Source organism: Schistocerca cancellata, chromosome 9 (genome assembly GCF_023864275.1).
Source record: "Schistocerca cancellata isolate TAMUIC-IGC-003103 chromosome 9, iqSchCanc2.1, whole genome shotgun sequence".
NCBI lineage: Eukaryota > Metazoa > Arthropoda > Insecta > Orthoptera > Acrididae > Schistocerca > Schistocerca cancellata.
The window spans coordinates 499,086,946-499,094,712 of record NC_064634.1 but is presented as its reverse complement, the minus strand read 5'-3'; positions in this window follow the sequence as shown (position 1 = coordinate 499,094,712).

Here is a 7,767-nt window from a genome sequence, read left to right as displayed (position 1 = left end):
TTTCACGTGGCAGAAAGTTTCAGCTGCTTCAAAGGTTCAAATGTGTTCAAGGAGTGCACTAATGACCACATCGAGAAATTTATACAATTTAAGAGCGCAGGACCTTGTTTGTGCAAGTTGACTAGAGAACTTCACAAGAAGAAATAAAAGGGTTGATGAAGATGGTTCAAATGGCTCTGAGCACTATGGGTCTTAACGTCTGAGGTCATTAGTCCCCTAGACTTAGAACTACTTAAACCGAACTAACAACCTAAGGACATCGCACATATCCATGCCAGAGGCAGGATTCGAACCTGCGACCGTAGCAGCAGCGCGGTTCCGGACAGAAGCGCCTAGAATCGCTCGGCCACAGCGACTGGCTAGGTTGATGAATACATGGTTGAAATATTCCTTGACGGTATTCCAGATTTTGACCAAATTGTAATATGAAATAAGTAAGCTACAAAATTTGACATGAAGTTTCAGATAACAGCTGATAACGTGCAAGCCTGTGAAAGAAGCGCAAAATACGAAGGTGATTTGTTTAAACCTACACTGTGATGAGTGCGAAAAAAAGCTATGTTGTAGTATCTTCATTATTGTGGTACCTATAACTATGTTTCCTCCGTTACTTTACGGGTACTAGCTGATAATAACCCTCTTCACTGGGGTTTTAGTTTTCTGTCAGTAGTTTTATAAATGTAATAATGAAAAAAAAAACTGTAGTGAAAGACTTTCTAGTTTTTTTATATTTTTTATTCGGACTAATATCTTACATACAATCTTATTTGGAAGCATGCGTTAAAAAGTCTAAAAAAAATTTCCTTCGGTGTCAGTGTTTCGCTTTTCACGTATTCAAAGAATTCAGGTGAAGGTAATTTTAAAGAATGGTTCAAATGGCTCTCAGCACTATGGGACTTAACTTCTAAGGTCATCAGTCCCCTAGAACTTAGAACTACTTAAACCTAACTACCCTAAGGACATCACACGCATCCATGCCCGAGGCAGGATTCGAACCTGCGACCGTAAGGGTCGCGCGGTTCCAGACTGTAGCTCCTAGAACAGCTCGGCCATCCTGGCCGGCTTAATTTAAAGCTGGCAACGTAATTTTATCATTTCAGCAGCATATACTTGGTGTTTCTCCTTTGAATTTTTTTCTCCTCATAATATTTATATAGTTTATCCATTCTCCCGACTGCAAGTTAATTATATTATATACGTGGATCGAAATTATATGTCTCATTTTGAAGACAGTGATGTCCTTGCCTCCTTGCGCATCCAGCATTTGAAGCTGTCTTCGATGATTGTGCCGCGATCTGATCTCCTAAGCGAAAATTATTTATTACTTCTGTATTGTTTTCATCATTTTTATTGCTAATTGATCTTATGATTGCTTTTTTTTCGATCTGTCTCCCTGATATTTGCACTTCGCTTTTCTGTTAAGTTATTTCTTCTTCGTTGAGAATTTTGTCGCAACACTGCTAGACCTGCTCCTATTTTTTGGTCGGTTTCGTTGTTCCACGACACCTTTTATCTTGTCACCACTGTATGTGGTCGCAAAAAGTTGCTTTTAGGTTTGGGCATTTTGCTCCAATCTATTTTCACGTTCTTTATTATTGCACACAGATATTAGAGCCTAATTACTCCTCCTCTAAATGTTGAATGGGAACTGAATCACAGCTTTCGTTTTCTTTTTTTTTTTCGTTTTCTTTTTCCTGCGATTATTATAAATAATGTTGAGAGTTGCAAGACAAAGATCACATGACCAAGTTTGTGTTGGCAGCGCCGTATTAATCACGTTAACATTACAAAAATGGTTCAAATGGCTCTGAGCACTATGGGACTTAACAGCTGTGGTCATCAGTCCCCTAGAACTTAGAACTACTTAAACCTAACCAGCCTAAGGACATCACACACATCCATGCCCGAGGCAGGATTCGAACCTGCGACCATAGCAGTCGCGCGTTAACATTACAATTTTTGGTAATTTCCAAGAATGATTACCTATCGAAGTCGAGGAGTCCAAACGATACATATCGAGCGTGCGATCGTAAATCTATCATGCGACTCTGCAGGCGGGCGTTCTGATCAATTATTTGTGATCGTCATTTTCATCTGTTTTGCATCGTTCCCTTAGATGCTCTAAATTACATACCTCCGCGAATTATTCGTGAGTTACTAGGGAAACCCAGACGATTTATGTCGTTATTGAGTTGGATGTCTGGCGTACTTGACTTTTCTTTGGCGGATTCTCTCACATGGAAGAATCTAATTCCATGTTTATCCAGCGAAGAAAATTGTTCGACTTTTTGTCGCAAATATGGAGTACTTCCAGACTGTGTAGACTGTGGTGGTGTGAAGTTTGTAAAACTTCGTAAGAACAGTTTCGATGCTGAAATACCGTTACACTTTCATTGCGGACAGTGCGGAAAACGAACGAGTTTCAGGAAGAATACCTGGTTCGACTCGTCCAAATTATCCATCCAGACCACCGTAATGGACTTTCACATGACGACAACACCGACGACGAGTAAGGTAAGTCGTTTCTTTTGCAGTGACAAGTATTTTTGTAACGCTTTTCTTTTGTCGTTACAGTAGTAAACATACTCATAACACCAGCCACAAGAGTCGCATGGTCGATTTGCGATCGCACGCTCGATATGTATCGTTTGGACCCCTCGACTTCGATAGGCAATCATTCTTGGAAATTACCAAATTTTTGCCACTCACAACGACCCACTTCCACCCACAGCGAGCAAAACACCATAGTGCACAATGCCAATCTCGAAGCTACACCCATGCATAAACGCCATTGGTCTGCAGTGATCAGTTTTGCCTACAAACTGAAATATACGGACACGCGTCATATACAGTGTGGTCAGAAAATGTCTGAAACACTTGTAGGGATGTTGCAGGGCAGGTTGTACTGAGATATGAATGTTTAAAAAAAAATTAAAATAAAAATAAAAAGAAGAAACGATACGTTGCGCCGTTTCCGAGTAATTTAGCTTTCAAGTTAGCCAATCAGATCGTCGCGCGCGTAAATTCAAATTTCAGCTGACGAGACAAAGCCAGCACTCGTTGGGCAACACCGCCCCTGGCAGGCCGCTTGAATGCGAGCGCGCGACGCCCCGATTGGCTAAATTCTATGCTAAATAACTCGGAAACGGAACAACGTATCGAATTTCTTTCTTAACATTTATGTCTCAGTATAACCTGCCCTGTAACACCCCTACAAGCATTTCCCACATTTTCTGACCACCATATACACACTCCTGGAAATGGAAAAAAGAACACATTGACACCGGTGTGTCAGACCCACCATACTTGCTCCGGACACTGCGAGAGGGCTGTACAAGCAATGATCACACGCACGGCACAGCGGACACACCAGGAACCGCGGTGTTGGCCGTCGAATGGCGCTAGCTGCGCAGCATTTGTGCACCGCCGCCGTCAGTGTCAGCCAGTTTGCCGTGGCATACGGAGCCCCATCGCAGTCTTTAACACTGGTAGCATACCGCGACAGCGTGGACGTGAACCGTATGTGCAGTTGACGGACTTTGAGCGAGGGCGTATAGTGGGCATGCGGGAGGCCGGGTGGACGTACCGCCGAATTGCTCAACACGTGGGGCGTCAGGTCTCCACAGTACATCGATGTCGTCGCCAGTGGTCGGCGGAAGGTGCACGTGCCCGTCGACCTGGGACCGGACCGCAGCGACGCACGGATGCACGCCAAGACCGTAGGATCCTACGCAGTGCCGTAGGGGACCGCACCGCCACTTCCCAGCAAATTAGGGACACTGTTGCTCCTGGGGTATCGGCGAGGACCATTCGCAACCGTCTCCATGAAGCTGGGCTACGGTCCCGCACACCGTTAGGCCGTCTTCCGCTCACGCCCCAACATCGTGCAGCCCGCCTCCAGTGGTGTCGCGACAGGCGTGAATGGAGGGACGAATGGAGACGTGTCGTCTTCAGCGATGAGAGTCGCTTCCGCCTTGGTGCCAATGATGGTCGTATGCGTGTTTGGCGCCGTGCAGGTGAGCGCCACAATCAGGACTGCATACGACCGAGGCACACAGGGCCAACACCCGGCATCATGGTGTGGGGAGCGATCTCCTACACTGGCCGTACACCACTGGTGATCGTCGAGGGGACACTGAATAGTGCACGGTACATCCAAACCGTCATCGAACCCATCGTTCTACCATTCCTAGACCGGCAAGGGAACTTGCTGTTCCAACAGGACAATGCACGTCCGCATGTATCCCGTGCCACCCAACGTGCTCTAGAAGGTGTAAGTCAACTACCCTGGCCAGCAAGATCTCCGGATCTGTCCCCCATTGAGCATGTTTGGGACTGGATGAAGCGTCGTCTCACGCGGTCTGCACGTCCAGCACGAACGCTGGTCCAACTGAGGCGCCAGGTGGAAATGGCATGGCAAGCCGTTCCACAGGACTACATCCAGCATCTCTACGATCGTCTCCATGGGAGAATAGCAGCCTGCATTGCTGCGAAAGGTGGATATACACAGTACTAGTGCCGACATTGTGCATGCTTCGTTTGCCTGTGTCTATGTGCCTGTGGTTCTGTCAGTGTGATCATGTGATGTATCTGACCCCAGGAATGTGTCAATAAAGTTTCCCCTTCCTGGGACAATGAATTCACGGTGTTCTTATTTCAATTTCCAGGAGTGTGTATATATATATATATATATATATATATATATATATATATATATATATATATATATATATAATCAGTTGTTGATTAATAAACGCCCTCTTGCTGACACATCGAATGTTCTCAGTTCTCAGTGGAATGCCCACGATTCTGAATTAGATCCATGTAAAGACTGCGTCTCGAAAATCGATTTTTGACCCATTTTCTGCGATTTTTCTTTCGAGGAATATATGAATCTACAGCGAACGGTCCCCGGCTACTGTCAAAAATTTCATCCTGCTATCGTCCATGGTAAATTCCTCTCGACAATATGAACGAATTTCTGAAATTAAAAATGTACTACTACAAAACAATGCCAAGAAACGCCGCACTGCATCGCGTATTTGCGCTAAGACACAGTCGCAACTACAGAAATGCGTCGCCCGTGGCCGCTGGTCTGCCGAACACGCACCGCAGTCCTGGGTTAGCGTATAAAAGACACAGAAATCCGCCGACTCAGGCCACACGCGAAGGGGCAGATCTGGGAGACTGCATCCGACGGGGGCGCCTGCACGTCAGTGGTAAATGGCGGCCCTCAGATCGGAGGACCCGATGTGTCAAAAAGTATCATCGGAATTGAGCCGTCGTTCTGGCCCGTTCTATAAATCTGCTATCGGCTGATAGCACCCAGGGGGCCACCAACCTGGACGCTCCCATCTGACGTACGGATCACCATCAACATTTCCACCTCTCCACGAGATGCCGCGGAAATGAGACTTCGGCTCACGACTTTCGCCCGCCCCCCGCTAATCAGGGACGTTAATCCGCAACCTCTTGCCTGCTTGGCGGCCAAATACTTTTTCCGATTCTGGGATCAAAATCCTCTGGCTGCGTGTGAAGTAGCGGCAGTGAAGGGCGCATCAGCAACCCCCGCTAAGCCCTTCAATGTCGCAGCTCCCATGCACCTATCTGAATACTGATTTCACTTTGCATTATTTCAGTCTCTGCACCTCTAACACAATAGCCTCACCCGCGTGATAATTCATCCCGCCCTATGCTGTGCCAGACCTTAGCACAGTAAGTCGATATTAGATCCCGGCAGACCATCTGCCTGAGCCAAATAAATAACTAAAATTACCGCAGATCTTCTGGTTCCCCACTGCAGCATAGCCGCTTCTCCGTCAGCTCTTCTTGTCGTCCTTCTAGAGTGCCTGCGTTACAGGAAAACGGATATTAAGAGTACAAGAAGACATGAAAAATAAAGACAGATCGGGCATAAAATAAATTTGTATAGAAAGCTTTTACTGCAATTTTTACACTACTGGCCATTAAAATTGCGACACCACGAAGATGACGAGCTACAGACGCGAAATTTAACCGACAGGAAGAAGATGCTGTGATATGCAAATGATTAGCTTTTCAGAGCAGATTTCTCATACACAAACAGCAGTTGACCGGCGTTGCCTGGTGAAACGTTGTTGCGATGCCTCGCGTAAGGAGCAGAAATGCGTACCATCACGTTTACGACTTTGATAAAGGTCGGATTGTAGCGTATTGCGATTGCGGTTGATCGTATAGCAACATTGCTGCTCGCGTTGGTCGAGATCCATTGACTGTTAGCAGAATATGGAATCGGTGGGTTCAGGAGGGTAGTACGGAACGCCGTGCTGGATCCCAACGGCCTCGTATCACTAGCAGTCGAGATGACAGGCATCTTATCCGCATGGCGGTAACGGATCGTGCAGCCACGTCTCGATCCCCGAGTCAACAGATGGGGACATTTGCAAGACAACAACCATCTGAACGAACAGTTCGACGACGTTTGCAGCTGTATGGACTATCAGCTGGGATACCATGGCTGCGGTTACCCTTGACGCTGCATCACAGACAGGAGTGCTTGCGATGGTGTATTCAACGACGAACCTGGGCCCACGAATGGCAAAACGTCATTTTTTCGGATGGATCGAGGTTCTGTTTACAGCATCATGACGGTCGCATCCGCGTTTAGCGACATCGCAGTGAACGCACATTGGAAGCGTATATTCGTCATCTCCATACTAGCGTATCACCCGGCGTGATGGTATGGGGTGCCATTGGTTAAACGTCTCGGTCACCTCCTGTTCGCATTGAAGGCACTTTGAAAAGTGGACGTTACATTTCAGATGTGTTATGTCTTCTGGCTCTACCCTTCATTCGATCCCTGTGAAACCCTACATTTCAGCAGGATAATGCACGACCGCATGTTGCAGATCCTGTACAGGCCTTTCTGGATGCAGAAAATGTTCTACTGCTGCCCTGGCCAGCACATTCTCCAGATCTTTCACCAATTGAAAACGTCTGGTCAATGGTGGCCGAGGAACTGCCTCGTCACAATAAGCCAGTCATTACTCTTGATGAACTGTGGTACCGTGTTGAAGCTGCATGGGCAGCTGTACCTGTATACGCCATCCAACCTCTGACGCAATGCCCAGGCGTATAAAGGCCATTATTACGACCAGAGGTGGTTGTTCTGGGTACTGATTTCTCGGTATCTATGCACCCAAATTGCGTGAAAATTTTATCATATGTCCGTTCTAGTATATTTGTCCAATGAATACATGTTTATCATCTGCGTTCCTTCTTGGTGTAGCAATTTTAATGGCCAGTAGTACAGGTTCTTTCGAATCCGGGTAACGTAATCGCCGATCACTTCCAAGCACTTTTCGTAAGTTTCGGAGGGCACTTAAACCTCTCTGCATAGAAGTTTTGAGCATTGAAGCTGAACCATCTGAGAACGACAGAGCTCCTCGTCAGGAGTAAAGATTATCGTCCATGCTATTGTTTGAAATGGAAGAAGAGGTGAAAGACGCAGGACGCGAGGTCGACACTGTTGGGTGATTGTTTGGATAGACCACAACGGAAGAGCTGAACACTTTATGGTTATTGTGTTGGTTGGCAAGTATTTTTTGCCCCCAGTCTGTAAACAAGCCCTCCTCTGACAACCGTGTAATTAGAGGTGCTTCCAGAACGTGGAAATTCGTCGGCCAGAGCACCACTCGCGCATCTTCGATCAGGTCCGCTTGTGGCACGATGACGTCAGTCTTGGTACTGTATGCTAGGCCTGCCATTCCGCTTTTCGTCAAGCACATT